This window comes from Meles meles, chromosome 9, assembly GCF_922984935.1.
Source record: "Meles meles chromosome 9, mMelMel3.1 paternal haplotype, whole genome shotgun sequence".
NCBI classification, from domain to species: Eukaryota; Metazoa; Chordata; class Mammalia; order Carnivora; family Mustelidae; genus Meles; species Meles meles.
Genome location: NC_060074.1, coordinates 20,549,382 through 20,574,694, shown reverse-complemented (window position 1 = coordinate 20,574,694; position 25,313 = coordinate 20,549,382). Strand labels below are relative to the sequence as shown.

The 25,313-nt window shown below is 36.2% G+C and overlaps 1 protein-coding gene across 4 annotated transcripts in view; it reads right to left on the bottom strand.

The window, feature by feature from the left end:
* MAP2 (microtubule associated protein 2) overlaps positions 1-25,313 on the bottom strand; it is a 298,127-nt gene that overhangs the window by 216,822 nt on the left and 55,992 nt on the right. For all 4 annotated transcript variants that reach the window (XM_046018967.1, XM_046018965.1, XM_046018968.1 and 1 more), the window contains exon 2: positions 11,400-11,449. The gene's annotated coding sequence lies outside the window, so the exon portion shown is untranslated. The remainder of the gene's footprint in view (positions 1-11,399; positions 11,450-25,313) is intronic.

Sequence of the window (25,313 nt, the reverse complement as noted above, 5' to 3'; positions counted from 1 at the left end):
AAACACACTTAAAGGAGTAGTTTATTTTTATATTGTTCCATTCCGAGGGTTCCCTTACAAAGGCCAAATCTCAGCAGGAGGGCTAGACTACTTCACCTGGCAACAGATTACAATGACTATCAGGAAGAAGTGAATTTGCTTAATCTTTCCACTTTAAAGCCTATTTTTTTCCCTTTGTTTTAGATATACTAGCAGTATATTTGGAGGACCCAAACCATCCATTGACTACTTTTTTAAAGAAATAATGATTTAACTCATTGTAAGGACAAATACAAGTGAAAAATAAGGGGCTTAATTCTGCCAGTTGAAAATAAAGCTAGACTTCATCCTTCTCCTTTCTCTTTTAGAAATTTCTTTCACTCCCCTTTTCAAATGTCTGTAAATCTTTATAATGGCTAATTAAGCCTGAGGCCTTTCTCACATTCCAGAATGTTTCTTCAAGGGCCTGGGAGCCATCTTTTTAAAATGCAAACATGTAGGGAGGGAGCTTCTCTTTCTGCCAATTCCAGTAGGAAATGAAGGGTCTAACCTCAGTGGACTTCTTGCTCCAAACTCTAAAACTAGCGGTCGTAAAGGTTATGAGAAGTTTTCCTCTACCCTGGAGAAAGCCAATTAGCTAACACAGATGGCCACCCCAATTACCAGGTAAATTTAGTGCTCTTACTGAAGGATTAGTTATCATTTCTCTTGAAAGCATGTAGTAATGGGTTTTATCTGCTTGACTCTAAAAAAGGGTGAAATTTCTTTTGGTTTTTGCAATCTCTTAGTGGATTGCCTGTAATATGCATCACATTCTAGTTTAATGCTTACTCAGTAATCGACGTTTTGTTTTGTTTTATTTTTTTCTCTCCCTGCTACCTTTGTGGAGAGGATTTCTGTGTTGGGAGAAGTTTGTTTTTAGTTATATTTCTCTAAAAATTTCAATTCCAATTAACCCTTCTCCCTGTCGTGGAGCCCTTTTAGGTAATTTAACAAATAATTTAAATGGTGAAGTTCCAAATTTCTCATGTGAAATTTAATAAAGAGATATAGTACTTAATTTTACTACTTCATTTTAATTATAAACAAGCTTGGTAACATTAATATCAAAATAAATCCAGATATAGCATGAATGTCAGTTGGAACATTAGTTCCCATACGTTGAAATATTAATATTTATTTTTTCACAAAATCTAACACACAAATGCAACTTTCTTTATGGAAGCTCTTGGAACAGACATTCATGTTAATATTTCTGTATATAACTATTCTTTGCACACAAAAACAGCATGAAAGGTCTAATGATGGACTGAATTTATGCTCAAAGTTTAAAAAAAAAAATAGATATACATAAAAGTAGATAAAGGCTATGCCCAGCCCAGGTCACAAATCTAAACTTAAGTCAGCCTGCACTTTTGGGAAACAACGGTCAAGGAATCATAACATCTACCAGTCTCAATCATCCAACCCTGCTTTAGCTAGCATACCTTACCGTAGATGATAGAACCTGATTATAAAGAAATCCTAGCCTATCATATCATTTCTGCATTGCCTCATCTAATGCGCTATAAAATTCACTGTTAACCAAACTCCTTCAGGAACATGGCTCTACAGCTATTGAGGCACCGTATTCCCCCAGTTCATGGATTGTTTCCCCTTGAACAGAGGATATCAAACTTGGTACTAAATTGTATTATTTCTGTCATTTGACATAGTTCAACAAATATTTGTGGACAGGAAAAAAAGAAGCATGGAGGAAGGCTGGGATAGAAGAAAGGGAAGAGGTAAAACCCAGGTCCAAAGTAACCCTGTCCTACACCTTCTGTTTCAGGTTCCTAACTTATCAATCTCTGGTAACTTCTCTGTGCCTTGGCTTCTATAGAACTCTTGAAGAAATGTCTTTCTTTTTCTACATCTCAGTCTCTATTTTGGCTATTTAAATCCTATTCACCTTTAAATCCAACTGAAATTCCTTTCTTAAAATGAGATCTCTGTAATCACAGTGAATTATATCTTCTCTAGATCTCTTTAGAAATTTATGTCTGTACTTAGTATTTGATTGTATTACCATGTGTTAGTTACTATTTAGCTTTCCCTTAGCTTAATTTGACTGCAAGCTACCAGAGAACAAAAGAACAATTTTTAATACTTCTAAAGCATTCTCAGAGCCTAGCACTCAACTGAACTGCAAGTGTATTCTCAATATTTGACTTATTTCTTTTTAAGATTATTTATTTATTTATTTGATAGACAGAGATTACAAGTAGTCAGAAAGGCAGGCAGGGAGAGAGGAGGAAGCAGGCTCCTTGCTAAGCAGAGAACCCCATGCGGGGCTTGTTCCCAGGACCCTGAAATCATGACCTGAGCTGAAGGCAGAGGCTTTAACCCACTGAGCCACCCAGGTGCCCCAATATTTGACTTATTAGTAGCTATTCTGTTCCACTGAACTGTATCTTCTCATGTAGGCTTACTTCATATATGTAAAGACTTTAATACAAATAACAACTCACGATTTAGAAATATTCTAGACCAGGCAAAAAGTGTTATCATCTCGGCTATTTTACTGCCCCCACTGCCCAGCCCTTTCCTTTTTAAAAATTTCTATGTGGCTATCAGGCATTTACCTGTCGCTGGGATCCCCCCCCCCCCCATGGACTATTCTCTTCCTTGGACACATTTCTTGCTTCCGCCACCCTTCATCATCATCCTGCCCTATGAAGTGATGTCCTTCCATGTGGAGCACCTTAGCTGATGACTCCTGCATCCAAGAAAAGGGGACATTGTTTGATTAGCTGTGCTGGACACCATACATGGCAGGAAAAAAATGATGACATAAATGAGTATCAAGAACAGAATCTGTGTGGTCCTGTGAGATAAATAATAATGTGGTCAAAATGTGGATGAGCAAACCATGACATAGACGTGGAGAAGATACTATGTTTAATCCAAAGTGAAACTAGATACAGTAAAATCAAAAAATTAAATATTTATTCAGTCACTACAATGTGAAAAACAAACAAACAAACAAACAAAAACCCCAGTAATTCCAGGTATGGTGGAGGAGACAGAACGATGCTTGATAAAGGAAATAAAAACTATTTAGGTAATTTCTCTGGGGGAATTTATGTTTATAGCTGATGCAGTTATTGAAGTACTATAAGATATTTTAAGGTACTTCCCATAATTATTAACGTGTAACATATATTTCTTATGTTATGTAATACTTGTATGAAATATAAGAAACAGTGATCACACTACACTTAAACACCTATATATAATAGCCTAGCCTGAACATAGCAATAGATTTAAGGATGAGACTGAAAAGGTATTACACTCTCTAATTAAATCATCTTCAGGCAACAGATACCAAGTTCACTCTTACTTATCGTTCTGAAAATTAATATCTTATAAATGAAGCCATCACTAAATGGTGTATACTTATTTATTATAAGCACGTAAGTACTTTTGGGTAAATATTTCTTTTTGGCCCCAAAAAGACTTCTCTATATTTTTAATACAGAAATAATTTTACACAGAAATAATCTTTTATAATGATGGTGCCACGTTTGTGACTAAGTTTCTCTATGCATAAAATGAAGATGATGGTATCTAAAGTTTTAAATATCTATTTATATTCTAAAAACTAGCTCATGTGCTTGACCTACTTTAGAACTATAAACTTTATGTGACAGACATAAAACTCTTACTATAACGTAGAAGTGGGGGAAAGAGAAAGAGAGAGACATGGATGGGTACAGAAATATAGACATAGAAGTTATGTGTATCATAACTGTTTTGCTTTTATTCAGCTCTTTACTAATAGATTAAAATCATGGAAAGAAAAGTAAACAAAGCAAAGACTCTGAAAAACATAAGTTCATGGTCACAAGACATTGAATAATATTGGAATGAAACCAAGTCTATAAAAAACTAACATTTTTTTAAAAGATTTTATTTATTTATTTGACAGAGAGAGATCACAAGTAGACACAAGCAGGCAGAGAGAGGGCTCCCTGCTGAGCAGAGAGCCCGATGCAGGGATCAATCCCAGGACATGGGCCGAAGGCAGAGGCTTTACTCACTGAGCTACCCAAGAGCCTCCCAAAACTAACATTTTTATATTGCTAAATAACTGTAGAGAATTGGTTCAGAAAAGACAGATCATTCTACCTTTTTTAACAGGAATGGCCCATTAAGTATGACCAAAAGCAAAGCCATTCTATTGCTCATTAGCAAAACTAACCAACACTAGTCTACCTGTCTATGTAGCTACCTAACTTGTATACATGTTATAATCCTTTTTCTGCAAAGCAACTGATGATTTTTTACTCCTAGATGAATAACTAATGAAAGTAAATAAGCTAAGAAAGAAGAAAGTATATCCCCTTTCAATAATACAAAGTTATTACTTTGCAATAAATAGACTGTAAAAGAAATAAGGATTTCTAAATGAATGGACTGCTTACATAAGAAGAAAATGTACTTCATATGTTTTTAAACCCTCCAAGCTTTCCTAATAAGATATAGGCCTAAATTAAAGTCATGGTACTCTTTAATGATATAAATAATCTGCAAAAACATCAGCTGTGCTATTCTTGGGTACAGCATTCTTTCTTCCCCATGAATTCAGGAAAAGAATAAAAATTAGCGGATTGGTGAATTAAATCCACAGGATTGATTTCAGAAGCAAGGGGTTTAGATGAAAACACAGCCAAGGGAGTGTCTTTTGTAGCCATTTGATACTATAAACATTTAGTTAAGGAAAAAAAAAGGCTCAGCTAGATTTTTTTTTTTTAAACATGGAAAAAATAGACTTGTTAGCAGTTACTTGATAGAGTTCCAGCAAGTTGTGTTTTTTGTTTGTCTTCTGTGGCATCAACAAGCCTATTTCCTCAGTATGTCAAGACTCTGTCAAAATACAAGAGCAATTCTGGAAACATTTTCCTAAGGTATTTCACTAGATGGTATGAGGAGATTGAGAAGTGATAACAAGTATGCCTCTGATTAGGTTCTGGGCAGGCTACCCTAAAATATGTCACTTTGGCATATTGATTATTTTAAATGTATGTTACTTAAGGAACAGCAAGTGCAAGAAATTCGCTCTGATCCTCCTTTGTCCTCCTGAAAGCAGGAAATAAATCTCCTTTATGAAAGGTACTCTTGTCCAGGAGGTAAAGAGACATCCTTATCACCAGAGAGAGGGAATTCAGAGTCCAGAAGACTATATAAACAAACCTTGTTACTTCCTCACTTAATTTACTACCCCTAAGCCCAAACTTCTTTATCTTGTCAATTTTTCACAAATGTATTGTTTCTTTGTCTAAAAGGCATAAAAGCTGCCTGCTTTGGTAACTTCTCTGAGTCTCATATTTTTATGAGCTCCCGGACAAAACTGAATTTGTTTTTCTCTTGTTAGTCTGTCTTATGTCAATTTAATTATTAGGCTAGCCAAAGAACCTAGAAGAAGGTCAAATTTTTCCTCCCCTACTCCTGTTACCCCTTCAGCCAGCCCCCCTTCTCCTATTCCAAATCATGTCACAAGCTTGTTTTATGATTTCCACGTTTGTAACAGGGAAGGATTACTTTTTTTTATAAAAAGGAAGAAATAAGTATTTAGATGCTTCAGAGTTTGGAAAGCTGCAAGGGAGAGAGCAAATTCTCCCTAGAACCAACTGGTTTTTCCAGTTTGAAATGTGATTCTAGCAGTTTTGTATCTCTCCTTAAAGTGGTAAGCAAATAATTAGGCATTTTACAAACTTTCTGGAATCTCAAAGTCACTTTGTCACATGTCATTCCAATAATTAGAATTCTGCGTAAGTCTTCATCCATAACTGTATTTATTCTATTTTTATATTATGCTAATAAGGAAGAATAAAGCAGGATGACAAAATAATGACCTCTCTCATACCTTTGCTTTTCTAAATTCCTCAAATTAAACCTAATGATTATTACTGCTTCAACTGTCTTTTGGGTGATTTGTTTTAAGTTCTTGCTTTTTTGCTCAAATTGTTCTATCACCAGGGAAGAAAATACAGTGATTAATAATTATTAGAACATATATATACACATACACATATACACATACATATATATATACTTAGCTGTATATTTAGTTTATAGATATGTAAAAAAATTGTTCATTGTGGCTTCTAATCTTTATAATTCATAAATAAAGCGTTTCCTGGATGTCCACACCTATAAGGCCTGACTAGGGTATGAGACAAAATGGCAAAGACCCCAGTTGCTATGACTTAGCAGGAGAGATAAGAAATGTCCAGAACTAATCATAACATAAAGAAGTCTGAGCAAATGCTATGAGGAATGTGTGAAACAAAGTGAAGCAAGTGAGAGGGGAAATATGGTTTCTCCTGGTGGTATTGAAGGTTGACGATGTAGCTGCTCAAAGACCAGTTGTTCTTGCCTCTGCAAAGCTCAAAGTACAAGGCTCACTCAGAAGACATAAGAGTACCCTCTCTCCCCACTCCAATTACACTATTCACATTTTTCTACACTATTTGTCTTAAGTGGAAGTCTGCTCAATTGTGCAATATGTCGCTTGGTTTGTTAATAGTATCCTGAAAAAAATTACACTATCATTCAGTAGAGCATAGAGAAATTACTTTCTGGTCAGCTTAAAATATATATAAATGGAAGTTTATATATATATATAAAAACTTCTGGTTTCCTTCATTTATATATTTTGTTTTATGACAGTAATTTAAAGATATTCATTAGTTTTATTCTCTGTCTTAAGAGAAGCACCAGAATTTATTACTCATGTAAAACCCAGGGGGAAAAAAAGGCTTTTGACAAAGGTTTTAAAAGTGATTTGGAATTCTCTCTATTTAAGATTCATAACTATGCATTACCTCATTTAATCTTTAAGTGATGTATAGGATATTGTGGTTCCCACTTTATAGATAAGATACTGACAACAAAGAATTTAATGGCTAACAGCTCAGCAGTATGGAAACATATAGAAAACATTAGAATTCAAGGCAGAGGTCATAGACTAGAATTAGGAGGAAGGTCCAGGTCCAGATTAAAACAATGAGATACTAGAAACAGTCTGAATGTCCAAAAATAGTTAAGACAGTGAAAATAATTATAGCATACCTGCAGGATAAAATATCACAGTCATTAAAATCACAGTTTCAAGTAACCAGCAGACACAGAATATTAAGTTTAACTTCAATTTTGTGAAAACAGAGTAAGACAAAAAGTGAAGGGAGATATACCAAAATACTAGTAGTGGTATTTATAATGAAGAGAAAAAAATAAATGGGAAAAATCAATACATACTTTTTTGTAGGTAAAAAGTGTGGTGCAAGATGTTTTTAAATATCAGTGTCAAATCTGACTATTTCTGAACTTCACTCTGATGCCCTTTGGTAATATAATACCTTCAAGGAATTTATTTTTTTTCCCCTAATCTGAATTCAGTAATACTGTATTTCATAGAACCTAAGCTACAATTCATTGTAAGACATATTTCATTTGACAGGAAGAAAGAAAAAATATCTGCCAAATTAACTATGGCATTTTTTTTTATTTTACATGGTTTAATGAGAGAAAACATCTCAGAACTTGATACAATATTGCAAGGACATTTCTTTTTTAAAAATTTTTATTGAGGTATAATTGACATACAGTATTACATTACTTTCAGATATGTAACATGATTCAATATTTGTAGAGATTACAAAACGATCACCACTGAAAGTCTAGTTAAATCTGTCACCCTACATATTTATAAAATTTCTTTTCTTCTAATGAGAACTTGTAAGATCTACTGCCCCTGCAACTTTCAAATATGCAATATGGTATTAACTACAGTTATTACTATGTTGTATTATTATCTCCTCATGACTTATTTATTTAAGTTCTGAAAGTTTGTACCTTTTGCCCCCCCTCACCCATTTCCCTCACACTCCCCATGCCTCTGCCTTGGCAGCCACCAACCTGATCTCTATCTACGAACTTTGGTTGTTTCTTTTATTTTTTTTTCTTTTTCTTTTCTTTTTTTAGATTTCATATATAAGTGAGATCAGATGATATTTGTCTTTCTCTGAGTAATTTTCACTTAGCATAATGCCCTCAAGTTTCATCCATATTGTCACAAGTGGCAAGATTTCATTCTTTTCTATGGCTAAATAATATTCTGTTTTGTACACACACACACACCCACACACACACCCACACACACACACACCCTATCCTCTTTATCTATTCATCCAGCAATGAACACTGAGATTGCTTCCATATCTTGGCATTTTTAAATAATGCCTCAATGATCATGAGAGTTCATATATCTTTTTGACTTAATGTTTTCATTTTCCTCAGATAAATACCCAAAAGTGCAATTGCTGAATTATATGGTAGTTCCATTTTTAACTTTTTGAAGAACTGTTAACTGTTAACTTTTTTCCATTATGGCTGCTCCAATTTACATTCCCACCAACAGTGCACAAGGGTTTCCTTTCCTGCACAGCCTTGCCAACACTTGTTATTTATTTATTTATTTACTTACCTTTTAGATACTAGCCATTCTAACAGGCATGAGGTGGTATCTTACTGTGGTTTTGATTTGCATTTTTCTGATGATTAGTGATGCTGAACATCTTTTCATGTGTCTATAGGCCATAGGTATGTCTTCTTTGAAAAAACTTCTTATTTAGTCTTCTATCCATTTTTTAAAAGATTTTATTAATTTATTTGACAGACAGAGATCACAAGCAGGCAGAGAGGAAGGCAGAGAGAGAGGATGGGAAGCAGGCTCCCTGCTGAGCAGAGAGCTGGATGCCAGGACCCTAGGATCATGACCTAAGCCGAAGGCAGAGGCTTTAACCCACTGAGCCACCAAGGCGTCCCCATCTATCCATTTTTTAATCAGATTGTGCTTTTGCTACTGAGTTGTCTGAGTTATTTACATATTTTGGATTCCTTATCAAATATATGATTTATAAATATTTTTTGCCATTCAAGTAGGTTGCCTTTTCATTTTGTTGGTTTCCTTCGCTCTACCGAAGTGCAAGGACATTTCTGACATCCCATTTTATATATCCCTCTCTAAACCTTGCTTTTATCTAGCAACACCAGTTCTTTTGCTCAGCTGACATTAAGAAGCAGCTTTTCTACGAGGGAAACCTTTTTTTCTTTTTTTTTTCCTGAAGCAAAAGAACTTAGCTCTAGTTTAGAAAAGAATGGTAATTTTCATTATATATTTTATTCTGTGTTGAGATTCTGGCTGTTTCTGTTGAATTCATACATTTTTTTAAAAGCTTTGCTATATTGAGCTACTGTCTCAAAATATGATTTAGAAAACTATATCAAATTTAATTTATTCTCAGTTGAAAAGGAAAACAATACCAATTATGCTGCACAACACATATACACATGGGAGCCTAGCAATAGGAGAGATTTAAATACATTTCCATTCCCACATACATTTTATGTATTGATACATTTATTTTGGAACATGTAAGTCATTCTGACTTCACAACCAAACTGAACACACTTAAATTATGTTCATTGTCCCATGAAAGTAACTCTCCATACGGATGTTGATTAGTAGATCAGATCAAGAGAAGTTTTTATCTGTTCCTTTTAATAGTTTTTTTTTTTAATTTAACAAAATCTTTTATTTCTTGGGGCGCCTGGGTGGCTCAGTGGGTTAAAGCCTCTGCCTTCGGCTCAGGTCATGATCTCAGGGTCCTGGGATCGAGCCCCGCATTGGGCTCTCTGCTCAGCAGGGAGTCTGCTTCCTCCTCTCTCTCTGCCTGCCTCTCTACCTACGTGTGCTCTCTGTCTGTCAAATAAATAAATAAAATCTTTGAAAAAAAATCTTTTATTTCTTTTCTTTTTACGTGTTTCTTTTTATTTTTTTCTTCCTTTTGAAAAGTGGCCAAAATGAGATAAGATTCAAGTTGCCAGGTTGACCATACCAACCATAAAACAAAATCCATAAAGGAAGAGGGACAAAATGATTTACTTTTAAATAAAGGGAAAAAGTAACAGTTCAAAGTTAATCTTGTGCATGACAATATTCTTGATTCAAAGATTTATACTTTGCCAAAAATCTCATCCTACTTGTCATTACTGCTTGGCAGGGGGACAGGCACTAGTAGGGAAAGAGGAGTAGCAAAAAGTTCAAATTCTTATAAGAAATTCCATGTTTAAATATGTGGAAGTTTACACAGAATATACTGAGTAGTGGATATGAAAAAAGCCAGGCAAAACGAAAAAGAGAAAAAACAGTAGCGCACACGCGTGCATTGTGGGTGGGATAAAAAGGTCAGAATTTGAAGCCAGAAAAATGTACATATTTACTGCATGCCTGTTGTGTGCTAGACGCTGCAATTTGGAGGGTAAATTTGGGCTTTGAAGGCTAAACTCCTGATTAATGTAAGCATAAATGAAAAGCCAATGTTCTTCTTTATGTTAATTATTAATCAAAGCCATATACAAAAAATTTAGCAACACCCGGCATTTTGTTTTTACATGAGCAACGAAAGCCCTCATTTCATTCATGAATTAGCTTTTTCTTTTGTTTTAAAATCTGAATACATATTCTAGACAAGAACACAGAGGGGATAAATGAAATCTCAAGCCCACTGATGTGAGTGCCCTCTAAAGCTTTGTTACTACTCTAAACTCAATTAAGCTGGTTTTGAGTCTCCCATAAACCCACTAACAAGAAAGTAGAACAAAAGGGATGACACCTTAGCATTTTCGCCAATTAATTGAAATTTACAACCGGTAAGCAATGTTTCAGCTCTGCCATCCCTAGGAAACATGGCTACCAAATCATGGGCTTCAAGTGTTTCCCTTCAAATTAAGGAAGATCACCATTCTTCTTCTTCTTCTTTTAAGATTTGTTTATTATTTTAGAGAGGGTGGGAAGGGGCAGACGGACAGGGAGAGAGAGAATCCCAAGTAGACTCCCTACTGAGCACGAAACCTGACTCAGGACTTGACCTCAAGACCCTGAGATCAAGACCTGAGCTGAAACCAGAAGCTGGACATCTAACCAACTGCACTACCCAGGGGCTCCAGGAAGCTGACCATTCTTTAAAATGTTAGCCAGCCTTACAAAGAAGTCATTCTTTTGATATGTGTATTTATTAACTGAGTATGTTAGAACTGGATCATTTCATTTGATCAAAATTCAGCTAGTAAGACAGGTAAAAGAAATTAAACAATAGTTGACAATTAAAGAAATTATAGGAAGTAGGAAAGCAAATGCTCCTCAGGAAAATGTGTGTGTTAAGTGTCCCAAGTCTGAAACGTATCCATTTCTCACTAAGTTTCAGCTTTCTATACCACACTCTGCAGGAGTTATTTGACCCAGCTGTCCAAGACCCAAGATGCTTCTATTTTATTTCACAGCTATTCATCATCAATATAAACACATCACCAACCTTAATTCCAGCCAGCAGTCCCAAGATACCTTGGATCAGATCAATAAAGTCTGAAAGATAAACAGAAAAACATCTTGTAAATTAAATCAATTGAATGGTTCAATCTTTTATTTTATTAAAGAAAAAAAAATGTGCTGGTTGACACCACAGACATTTACAACAATGGGAGTTTACATAGTTATAAAACTTGAAATTATTTTCTAGCTCTCATCCAACAAGACCTTTTAAATGCCCAGATTAGGTACTATTTTTATCTTCAGCAGTTTTTATATAAAGCAGAACAATGCTTGTTCTTGTCTTCTAAAACATCAACAGAAAACATTTTTTAAACAAATTTCTGTACTCAGTGTACTACCATCTCTCTTGAAAGATGTTTAATTGGAAATAGTAACAACTACTGCATTTGGATCATTAATCTGGTCTACCAGGCTGTAGATATTTAGTCCAGGATCAACAATCTGTTTAAAGGCAACAAAAGTCAAATAAGACAATTCCAGTGACAACCTATCCATCTTCCCACTGCTTTCTTACACTTAAGCCTTGCCACTAAATTCTACTGAGAAGCACACTGTCCAATGGAAGTACAAAGAAGGTCCACCAAGGACAAAAGCAAACCGAAAACTTCTGTGCCAAAAGTTAGCCTGTCTTACGGACAGTTAGTAATGAAAATAACTGAAATGACACAGAGTAAAATTCTTGACTTGCTGTAGGGAGTGTCTACGGCTAAATCTCCAATAAAAATGTAAAAAGTTAGTTTTTCAAAAGTGTGTTTGTGAGTTAACTGGTTAGAAGTTAGAATATATTCCACGTGACACTGTTAAAAATGATTCATTATTCGACTTCTAGGTTAAATTCAAAACCTAAATTGACTATAAATGGTTAAGTATTTAATGAAAAGAATAGTCTAAAATAATACTCATATACTCCATTGAGTTATGTTAATTAGCTTGCTTATCGTAATCATATTCACTCTATGTATCTGAGCATCATGTTACCCACCTTAAATGTATAGAGTTTTTATTAAACGAAAATAAAAAGGAAATACTAGTAAACCAGTAAATCAAAAAATTGGATTGGAAGTGAAATTCCTGCTTTTTAATTTTAAGGGTAGGTGCTTAAAAAAGTGAACTTTATCATACAGGAATGAAATGATAGGTGGATACATTTGTGAAGATGAAAAAAAGAATATGGGAACATGTTGATGGATTTTCGAGGTTAATGATTTTAATATGTCTACTTCCACTTCAAGCACCTGACTTTATTTTACTTTGATACAAATAATATTCTTTTTCTATAAAGCCACTAACTCCTAGACTGTGTGCCATGCATGGCACCCAAGGACACCAGTGGAAATTCACAGAACAATAAAATACTTTAAATACATGAAAAAACATAGCAAATCCATCAATCACAACACAAACTATTCACTTGAAGTAATCCACAGTTTCGGTACCAGAGTCTAGTATCAGATTATGCTACATTATTTTCAATGATGTGATAACTTGGCAAAGCTGGATTTTTTTATCGTGTTTGTAATATAAAAGCAAATACTGCATGAAAACCAATATGGAGTAAGAAATGAGAATGACAACATCCAGTCCGACTCCCAGGTTTGAAGGCTGGGTTGTACCCAGGAAGGAAACACACACTTACCATTAGTAAGTAATTGTGGGTTTCTAAGTATGAAGGAAAAAGATTTTTCTTTTCATTTTCATGTATTTATTTTTAAAAGGCCACTAAGTTGTTAGTGCATACATACTTGTTTTACTAATTAAATGGAGCTGCGAAGCATTTCTTTGGTCTACAGAGCATCATGAAAAAAAATACCAGGATACTCAGAATGCCATAGACTTGAGAAAATTTGGGACACTCACTTTTAATCATAGTTCTTTTTGTTTTTTGTTTCATTTTTGCTCCAGAAATTTTTTTCCCTTTTTATTAATTTTTTCAGCGTAACAGTATTCATTCTTTTTGCACAACACCCAGTGCTCCATGCAAAACGTGCCCTCCCCATCACCCACCACCTGTTCCCCCAACTTCCCACCCCTGACCCTTCAAAACTCTCAGGTTGTTTTTCAGAGTCCATAGTCTCTTATGGTTCGCCTCCCCTCCCCAATGTCCATAGCCCGCTCCCCCTCTCCCAATCCCACCTCCCCCCAGCAACCCCCAGTTTGTTTTGTGAGATTAAGAGTCATTTATTGAAACAAGATGGGATTGGGAGGGAGACAAACCATAATTGCTCCAGAAATTTAAAGAAAAAAGAAAGCGGGAGAGATTAAACGAAGAAAAAAGACTAGTAAAGGAGAGAGGAGGGAAAGGAGAGGAAGAAACAATTTCCTAAATTAGGAAGAAAAATACGGAAGAGCAGGAACAACAGAGTCTCACCACACTGAGTGACTGGAAGTGTGGCTGTGTGTGCTGTACATGTATGTGTGCATGTGTGAGTGTCCTCCTGTGTGCATATGAGCCCTAGCAATGAAAGACAAAGAACAAGCAGAGGGCACAGTGTATATGTACATTTTAACCATGTTGATTACCAGTCACTGTTCCCTAAGAAAATGTGGTTCCCTAGTTACCTGGAACCCAGCAAAGACTCCCTACACCTGCACAATTGTTTGTGTGTGGCTCAAAGCCTCAATTTACCATTTGGCCACTGAGCTACTTCTTGCTAACGCCTCTTTAACAGACTAAATCAATATCCTGATATCTTTCATAATCTTTTAAATAGGTTGGATTTTATCTTTTCTACATGCACTTTCAAATATATACATACTTTCATAGTAAAAGCAAAATGATATGGAGCATTTCAAAAGTCAGGTTTTGTGATACAGAAACTAGACTGCTTTATGCGTTTGTTCCATATGTGGAGAGAATTTCTGACTTGCTGCCAACCACTGTCCTCCCCCCACAAGCCAGCCCTACCTCCCAAAAATTCTAGTTTATTTTCTTTTCAATATAGCATGAGCCAAATACAAACTTTATTTAAAATATCAATGCTAAAAATAAATAAATGAAAGTTAAAAAAAATAAAATATCAATGCTATCTTAGCTATGTGAAACTTGTAGTTGAACCCGTACACTTAGCAAGGGCTTGAGCACACAGAAGAATATAAATATTTGTCAAATGAATGAAGATGCTTAGTGTTCTGCTTTTCTGATGCTTTGCCAAATATTAAAGGAATGGCTGAAAAATCCCCCTTTTGGCAGAAATTTAAAAAAAATCCTATCCTTGTCCCACCTGACTTGTACCAAAAATACTTCATGGAAATAAAGTTCTGAGGAACAAGAGGTGATCCTTTTTGACCCTGTGGACTTACACTTGCTTGGGCTCTTAGGAATTTTTGTTTGTTTGTTTGCTTACATTTCTTATCTTAAGGGGAATGTGTCCATTTGCAGCAGAAGGAGCTGCTTTGTAAATAACTCTCTCTTTTTCCCCCCCATTCAACCCAGTTATTGAGCAAATAGGCACAGAATAGTGAAGATTTATGTTGCCCTAAGGCTCAGTCTTCACTGGGAACATCTGCCATTTCAAACACACAGGTCAAGACTCTTTGTGTAGTATTCCGCTAAACAATGCCCTAAGCATAACTCAAATGAAATTCTGTTCAATAGGATTCAGCATCTGCTTCCAGGCAGTTTAACTTATCAGCATATAAAAGCATCACTTCTCCATCTTTTTGCTCCATAACAAAAAGGTAGGGGAAATGTCAGAAAATAATCTCTAAGAGTTAACTGCTAAAGCTTCCCCCCCACTTTTCCAATAAGAAATGGTCTCATGCTTCCATATTATAAATCATATTGTGATAATGAGATCAGATTATAAACTCTATGTCAAGTTGAAGTATGCTTGTTTCCACCTCACATGAAATAAAAGTTGAAAATAGCATATTTTAGCTATTAGAATATCAACGTCATTGTCAATTGAGAAAACACCTTTCACCCTTGCTGAGCTTTTCCCTTCTTAAAGTTACCCATGAACCTCAATTTACAGAAACTGTTGCTGTTTGAGCAATAGAAAAGTTGCTGCTTGAGTTTCAATTTACAGATACAAATGTAGGGAATATTGCAGCTGCTAGGCCAATTAAAAATCAATTCTATTAAAAAATAACTGAAGTGCTTTTTAATTGTTTATATATATATATATATATATATTTTTTTTTTAAATATAGAGAAGCTCTGTGGGTTCTCTCTCTCTCTCTTTTTTTTTTTTTTTTTTTAGGAGCCTTGTTTAGTATTTCAGGGATCCAAAGTTCTTTGCCATCAAAGAGCTTAGTTAGAATGTGTTGGGGTGGGGTGGTTATGAAAAGCCAAAAGACAAAGGCTATGATACAAAGCAGAATATGCCTGCTGTCACAGAGAAATACCAGCAAAGAGCTAGAGGAGATCAAAGAAGAGAAAAAAAAAACCACTATGAAATCCTATTATGTAGATAAAGACTCACAGAGGATATGGGTTTGACTTGGGCCTTGAATATGGTAAAGGATTTTGATAAGTAGAGATGGAATGGGGAGGACACCAACACAGACAATGGACTCCGTGGAAACAAAGTGATGAAAGAAGCTAACCCCAGGAGCTGTCTGTACAAACACGTACAGTTCTACCTGACTGGAATATAACACACAAGAAAAATGCTAATTGGGTGAAAGGCTAGGTTGGGTCTGTATTAGGGTAATAACCTTCAATGATAAGCTGAGGAGGCTACATAATTAAATATATTTAATTTTGTATGCTAACGTGAACTACTGAAGGTTTTAAATTCAAGAATGGCATAATTAGGTAATGGGATCATGGCAACACCATGTAGATTGGATCAAAGATGAGAAGAGATTAAAGAATCATCAACCGTTTAGGTGTCTCCTACAGAAGTCCAAGTGAATGATAATGAAGACTCAACTCAGGTGGACAGTGTCGATGCAGAGGGGGAACGATACTCAGCTTCTGCATAGGCAAGCATCTTAGCTCAGGCTGCCTAACGAGATGCCATTGATGGGGTGACTTAATAGGAATGCATCTTCTCAAATTCTGGGGGCTGGAAGTCTGAGATCAGGGTGCTGGCTTGGTCTGATTCTGGTAAGAGCCCTCTGGTAAGAGGAGGGCTCTTACCAGAATCAGATGTGTGTGTGTGTGTGTGTGTGTGTGTGTGTGTGTGTGTGTGTATAGCCACCTTCTCACTTTGCCCTTATATGGTGGGCAACACTGTCAAATGAGGGCCCCACTTTGATGACTTTATTTAACACTATCTACCTCCTAATAGCCGTATGTCTTAAATACAACCACTCTGGGGTTAGGGCTTCAATATATGAGTTTTGAGGGGATACAATTCAGTCCATAGCGTTGTCTATAAGCTATGGGACTTGGGGATTGGTCTAACGTGAAAGGCACAGGGCAGAGAAAAGGAGCCAAAAGAATTCTGAGACCAGCTCCCAGAAAGATGGCGTCGCTCTTGGAAATGGGGGTAAGGCTGAAAGAGGAGGAGGCTGCTAAGCAAGAACAGAGGGTGATGGGGCTTTTTTAGACACAGTAAGTCTGAGTTTCCAACAGGACAATCAAGGAAAGGTATCTGTCAGACAACTAACCTATTTGTGGAGACTATGATCTATGTGACATGGAATAAGAATGAAGTCTTACTTAACGCTAAAATGGCACAAAAAGCAATGAAAATAGTAGTGATGTAATTATGCTAACACCTATCAATATAAAATCAGAAGTATGTGTGTGTGTCCCAAATCATAGAGTTAGGTTGTCTAGCCAGACCACATTATTGCACATTTAATCGTTTCCTTGATAGGTAGAGATAACATTAATAGAGTACTGGCCACATGTAAACCCATCCTGTTGTTAATGAAGGCTGTATCCTGCAGAGTCTGTGGGCTGCTCCGGGTCAGGGATCCAGCAAATCCATGTTTGTATCTCAAGCACTTACTGTGGTATATAGCATAAAGTCAGGAATCCATCTGTAATTGCGTAATGAGTCACTCTCCGGAAAAAGAGGCTGAGTCATGGACACTCCAACTAATTTCACCTCTAGACTTTGTACTATTCATACAAAAACATCGTAGGAAGCTAGGCAATCTGTATGGCTCTTAATGGAATGTTCTGTACTTGGACATGTTTGCTGTAGCTGCTATAATAATGATTGCAAATAGAGGTTACAACTAAAGAGGGCCGGTCACATGTGTCTAATTCACCCATCTCCTGTCACAACACAGAACAAAAAAATGACTGGGTGCCACAGCAACTGGATAATAACAACTCATTTAAAGTGAATAACTTCCAAACACCTCAGTCACAGAATTTGTTTTCTGGAAACTATTGTACTATTTCTGATACAAAACAGCAGCAATAATAGGAAAGGATCATTAAGAGTTTGTATAACTCAGGCATTGTACAAAATGTGCCACATCTATTATCCATTTAATCTTCAAAAGATCAAATACGGCAGATACTATTATTACTCCCAGGAGAAAACTAAGCTTATAAAGATTAAATATCCAGTATCTATGGATAAAGATTCCTATTAATTGACATTACACAAACATCATTTTTTTAAAAGATTTTATTTATTTATTTGGCAGGCAGAGATCACAAGGAGGCAGAGAGGCAGACAGAGAGAGGGGGAAGCAGGCTCCCAGTCGAGCAGAGAGCCTGATGCGGGGCTCGATCCCAGGACCCTGGGATCATGACCTGAGCTGAAGGCAGAGGCTTTAACCCACTGAGCCACCCAGGTGCCCACAAACTTCATTTATTAAGGCAAAGAAATAATAACAGAAGTCAGAGACAAAGTGAAATACATTCATATATTTGGTTATATGGCCTGTGTATATTTATACATATGCATATTCTTTCATTTCTTGTTTTAAATTAGGATACAAATGGTTCTTCCTGTGTGATTCCTTACAGAATTTTAGCATATTCAAATTCAGGCAGAGGGGTACCCGGGTGGCTCAGTTGTTAAGCGTCTGCCTTTGGCTCAGGTCATGATCCCAGGGTCCTGGGATCAGGCTCACTGCATGGCAGGAAGCCTGCTTCTCCCTCTCCCACTCCCCTGCTTGTGTTTCCTCACTCACTGTGCCTCTCTCTGTAAAATAAATAAATAAAATCTAAAAAAAAAAAAAAAAGAATAACAAGGTAGACTTAAAAAAAAATCAGGCAGAAATAGCGAGGGTAAACATGCTTTAAAAAAAGACTATTTAAAAAATACAGTGGAATACTATGTAGCCATCTAAAAAAAATCTTGCCATTTGCAATCATGTGGATGGAACTAGAGAGTATTATACTAAGCAAAATAAGTTAAACAGAGAAAGACAATTATCATATGATCTCACTGATATGAGGAATCTGAGAGGCAGGTCAGGGGTTCGTGGGGAGAAGGGAGGGAAAAATGAAACAAGATGGCGCCAGGGAAGGAGACAAACCATAAAAGACTCTTAATCACAGGAAATAAACAGAGGGCTGCTGGAGGCAGGGCGGTGGGGGGGGGGCGGGTGTGGCGGGGAGAAGGGTAGGGTGGCTGGGTGATAGACATTGGGGAGGGTATGTGCTATGGTGAGTGCTGTGAATTGTGTAAGACTGATGATTCACAGACCTGTACCCCTGAAACAAATAATATATTATATGTTAATTTAAAAAATGACAAATTTTTGAAATAGAAAGAGCCTAGTCTCCTATAGTTCTTTCTCTAAGTATTCTCATTGGGACAAAAATAGGGGAGATGGCATTATTAATTTTTTAAGAAACTTTTTGCTGACAATACCTCAAAGGTCTATAGCAAAAAGGCCTTACATATTCTCATCCAAGAGTCTTTGGGGTTTTTTCTTTCTTTATAAATTTTATTTGATTAATGTTAAGCATATATGTAGTTCAAGAAATTAACCTATTCAAGGCTTATGATGAAACACAGCAGTAAGAAGCATGAGTTATTTGAGAGCTAAAATGTATCTGAATAATGTTGTATTTATTTTTAGTGAGGTGGTACACTTGAGTGACAATAGAATCTGCAAAAGCCAGTAAGCTTACTTTTTTTCAGGATGAAAATCTATCAGTTCACTCAACCATTAGTCTTTAAAATCCAAGGTCTCCTTTGAAACGGTTTTACAGTAAAGTGAATGCATTATTAATTATTTGTTCAAAATCTTTAGTGGAGAATCTTGTCATTAGTACTTAGATTTACAGCTGAGGTTTGGAAAGATGAAGGAAACACCTGAGACACTCGTCAAGAAAGAGAAATGGTGTGTCTAACATCTTTTTTTTTTCCATTTTATTTATTTTTTCAGCGTAACAGTATTCATTGTTTTTGCACAACACCCAGTGCTCCATGCAAAACGTGCCCTCCCTATTACCCAACACCTGTTCCCCCAACCTCCCACCCCTGACCCTTCAAAACCCTCAGGTTGTTTTTCAGAGTCCATAGTCTCTTATGGTTCGCCTCCCCTTCCAAATTTTTTTTTTTAATACACATATAATGTATTTTTCTAACATCTCTTTTTTAAGATTTTATTTATTTGAGAGAGAGAGAGAGCACAAGTGTACAAGTGGAGGGTGGGGCAGAGGGGCAGGGAGAGAGAATCTGAAGCAGCCTCCATACTGGATGTGGAGCCCAAGGCAGGGCTCGATCTCACAACCACTAGATCATGACCTGAGCAGAAACCAAGAGTCAGAGGCTCCATGAACTGAGTCACCCCAGTGCCCCTAGCATCCCGATATTCTTTAGGATTAAAGTCACAACCTTGATTTTCTCCAATTCAGAAAGCACACATTCTCCTAGGCTAACCAATAAGTCATTTTGTCATCTTGGTGAAACTAGAATTTCAAAAGAATGTGTGGTGATAGGCAATCCCTAACAATAAAGTAAATCTGTTACCCAAAGCTCTGATTTCCTGAAAACTCTAGTAAGGCACTAACAAGCCAAACTGAAGCATTCCACGGATTTCTGAACCTCCTTCTCTGAGTCACTGATCTTCTCCTGGGTGAATCCAGGGACACTTACCTCCTACATACGTTGTTATTATAACTCAGTTCCAGCATAATTTAATTAACTTAATAAAGAATTGCAAATACCCAAAGAGGTATAAAAGGACTAAGTTCAGAACTATTATTACAAAGAACATTTTCATCCATTTTAATGTTCTTATTGTATTTCATCATGTTAAATACAAAGGACCAAAGAGGGTTAGAATTTATACATAATAATGGGAAATCCTATAGCTGGAACAAATGTAGCTGCTGCAAAAGTTAGGGCTTCCTATAAGTCTAAAAGCACTAACAGAGGAAACAGATCTGTTGTGACCAATGTTAAATATTAAGCACTTTGTCAGACTCCTGCCAACCCTCAGCTGAACTAATCAGGGGCTAAACCTTTAATTTTCTCCCAAACGTATTTTCCCTATATTTCACATGTAGGTACCCTATACTTAAAATTTCCTTAACCATTTATTTAAAACTATAAAGAAAATATTACAACGGATGGTTAAATTCTTAACATGGTCTATTTAATCCTTAGTATAATCCAGGTAGCATTGCATAGCTAAATAGAATGTGTAAAGCCTGACAGTGACCCAAGACACAGCTTCATTGTTGTATAACTGTAAGAATATTTTCCCAAGCAAATGGCGGACGCTTGGGAATTAGTTATTCACTCTTCTAAGTAATGATTTCTGAATACCGGCTTCATAGCAGCCACTTCTCTAAGCACTGGTATGTCATGGTGACCAATAATTTATCAAGAAGGCTTGATAAATCTGGGGGCTTTCCACTACAACACAAATATGTAAGGCAGTGGTGATTTCTATGAAGAAAACAAAGCAAGGTAAGAGATGAGTGAATGAATTGTAGTTGGGATCCTTCTCTACCACCCAATTTCAGTAGCAAGAAGTAGAAGCTGAAATGGCATTTATTGTGGCAAGAAACCTAGACCCTCACCTGCTGCCCTTCGGAGGGGAACATTTCAACCAGCAGATCTCTGGCTTTCAACTGTCAAGTTAGAAAGTGCAAATGTAACGCATTCATGTGCATTCTCAAAATGCACCAAAAATGCAGTTTGTGAACTAGCGTGGGGTTTTAGTAGTAGTGTTGGTGCCAACATTTCAACTAACACCTTACGGCTGTAGACTTTTAAGAGTTCTTCCACATATATAGTGTTGCTTAATCCTGTAAACTAAGATATCTCTGTTGACCTAGATTTAGCTGGCTCTGACTCATTTCCAGGCATTTTATCTGCTTCTCAATGAAAGGCAATCTCTAGTAATGGGTTATCCTCAATTGTTAGCTTGCCAAAATGTCAACTGTCACGCAAGAAAGAAAATAATTGAGAGACAAAGGAAAATGAATGACCCAATTTTTGATAAACTCATGCCCTGAAATATTTCCAAATAATAACATGTGTTTCATTTCTAAGCTTTTGACATAAAAAAACAATTACAGAAGGTAGGTTTTATCACCCATTCATAATAAATTAACTCTCCATGCTAGGGGCCAGGCACAAAAGTACCTACAATACATGGCTTAAAATTCCCATGGGTACAGACATCTTCAACCAGTTAGCAGAGAGGGAAATAAACTTTGACAGCAGTCAGGCAACACTAACACGCTGCCCCATGTGACTCATGTGAAGACAGCCAGCAGCAGCCCGGACAGCTGGTCACCCTGTCACTTCTTGAAGCACTCGGTGCTTGATGGACCCAGTGCCACAGCACAGCTAATGATACACGCTCTTTAGGGGTATAAAAGTCAACAGGCCTCTCCCTGTCTGTAATAGGGAATCCAATCACCGACTTCTGTTGTGTGCATGTCAAGGCTGCAGTCGTGCTACAGGACTGTTACTGTGTTTCCACTTGCCAGTTTCAGCGTGCTTTTCCTTTTCCAAACAGAGCTAGAAGATTTAAGTTCTTTCACACAAATTTTCTATTATTATAGCTTATAGCTAACCAGCAATATTTAAATAATTGAACAGGCATTTTTTTCTAACCGATCCCAAATCAAGAAGGTCAAGGTGCTAAAAAGGCAGAGTAAAAGCAAAAATTAGTCTTCCCTGCCTTGTAATAATTCATTCCCAAGCGAACTGGTTGAGAAAGACAAGATTCAGCATAATGATGCCTCCAAGAAACTGTCTCACATCCTCATGCTGTTCTATAGACTCCCGATTGCCCATCAGGAAACGTTCGCTGAGGTGAGAAGACAGCCTGAGTTTCCACCTGAACTCAGGGGATGTCATTTAGCTGTTTTAAACACTCAACACAAATGGTTCCCATAAGAGTTAAAATTACATTTTTTTAAATTCTATTTTTTTAAAATGCAAATGAATTTTTCTATCATCCTTAGGAGAACTGGGGGTATCAGGGTCCTTACCTGTATATTTGAAAAATAGAACTAAACTTCAGGAGATTAAAGGAATGTCCTGAAGTCATCTGAATTATCAGAAACACAATGAGGTCCAGCACCAAATTTCCTGATGGGATGATAACCGGGGTGAAGCTGGCAGAAAATGCTGCATAATCAATCTTCTGGAAGACTCCAAGGTCTCTACAAAAATCTCTCCCAGCTGTCACCCACCTTTCCAGGCTCTGCACATTCTATTTAACCTCCTCCAGAATGAAAGGATGGGCAGAAGTAATGATGTGTGCTCTCCTAGGGCAAAACATGCTGATGTGACTTGGAAATTTTTCAAAAGATTACTACAAACTCTGACATTGCCAAAAGGCAAATTGACCAGTGAATTATGACACTTTGGCTCAAATTTCAAAATGCATTTCTTCTTGTATATAAACAGGAACCATAATAAGTAGACTATATCAACAAAATATAACAAGTAATTTCAAGAACGATTTTTTCCAACAAGGGGTAAGTGTGCCATTGAATCTTGGTACAAATACTAGTGATTAAAGTCAACATTCAACCAAGGTATTTACTTCAAGGCTGGGATTTTTCTCTTCTTCTAGATTTATCTCACTTTTAGGTATTATTAAGTTTTCTTTAATGAAGATGCATTATATCCAGTAATAAAAATATAAGTAAAATAACTTTTAGAAAATATTTTTTCTGTGGTGACAGTACAAAATTTCGCATTAAGAAAAATATTCTAAAAACAGAATTTCAGATCATGTTTACAGTCATTAATGTGTTATCAATAATTTACATTTTACAAAGACCTAAGGACACCTTCATGACTTTATTTCTAAACACACTGCTTTGTGAACTTAACATTTAAACCTGTACTTTTGTTTCTAAATACTAAAATGAGAGTATTAAAATCCAATCCTACTTAATTGGTAGGCAGTTGTAGCAGTAACAAGATAGTTATCACGTGTTTAAGGTGGCACTATTTCTGTAAAAACAGGCTATGCTTCTGTAAAAGTAGATAGTTCATTTTAATCATACAACTATCATGTGTTACATTAGTATTCAAATTGCATTACTACAAACAATTTTTAATCTTACAGAAACAAAAATTTAAAGTAGCTGGCACAAAGGAAAGAACCTAGGGAAAGCGTTTGATTTGAGTCCTACCATTTTTTCTACCAATTAGTATTTAAAAATGTATGAGCCTCAGTTTTTTCATCTTTAGAATGGGGATAAGAATGCCAATTTCCTACATTTCTTTGAGGATTATATGAGATAATATATGTTCAGAGCATATCAGAACATTTGGCATATAATATAGACCCAACAAATGATTTTTTTTCAGTCTATAACACGCTTATGCAAACAGCTTACATTTTGAGACTGATAATTATTTTTCCCAATAATATATTAACCTGAACACATATCACCACCAGCGTCAAACGGGAAAGGGTTCACCTAGGTTTCAATAAGGCTGACTCCTATAGGCTGATAGGTACTAGCTAACACTGAAGTCAGTGAGGCTGATGTTAGATTTCTGATGGTGACATTATTTTACTTAATATAAACCTTAACTACCCATGATTATTGTGGCTTCTTTAAATCAGCACAATTAACGTACTGATACATTCACTTACACAAATACTTCTACGTGTGCACACGGGACAGGGTTGGGTGCTGCGTGATCTAAGCGATACAAGGCAAGCATGGCACTCCACTTTGAGAGTTACAATTGAATAAGAGAGCGAAGACCTATGACCAATCCTTATAATGGCCCTCCAGTTAGTAGTTTTTAAGTACAAATAGCCAAGATGTCAAGACCTATTCCACTGTTGTCTTTGAGACAAATTACTTTACCTCGGCCTTTTCTATGTGTTTCCTTGTAGGATGCCCTATTTTGTTTTTTTTACAAGTTCCATAGTTAAATGGGTTTATTCATATGCATAAGAAGAACTAATTTTGCAAAAAAAGGAAAAGAATGGGATTCTTGTATACTTTAACTCAGAGAAAACTAATCTCATGAACTCCCTAAGAATAAGAAACTCATGCAGACTAGCTGTCCTTTATATTATATGGTGAGCCAATGCATGCTTAATAATAACAGAAAGGATAGATTAGAACAAAAACATATCCAAGTTCTATGTTCTGAATAAAAATCTGCCATTATACTTTCCTTTATTTTCAAAACTTAAAGACAATCTGGTTTCATAGTTAAGGCAAGGATTTTCATGTATATGTATGTTGGTAAAACACCTCTCCTTCTGGAGCTAAATTCACCTGTCTGGGGACCAACCAATTTTATATGCTTCATATGGGATTGCCTACACACACTCCAGCACCACCCCAGCCTCAGTCATAGGACATTACGGCTCAATTTATGGACTTCTTTTTCAGGACTCCCTAATTGGTTGAGAGCCTCCCTACTCTGTGGCAAATTTTCTAAACTATGTCAAGGGAAAAAAAATCACAGAATTTTGTAACTTGAAAATGAATCAACATAGGCTAGACATTAGATACTAATATTCATTGTATTCCTTATACAGAATGCTTTATTAATTGCCTCTCAAATAAAACTGCTTA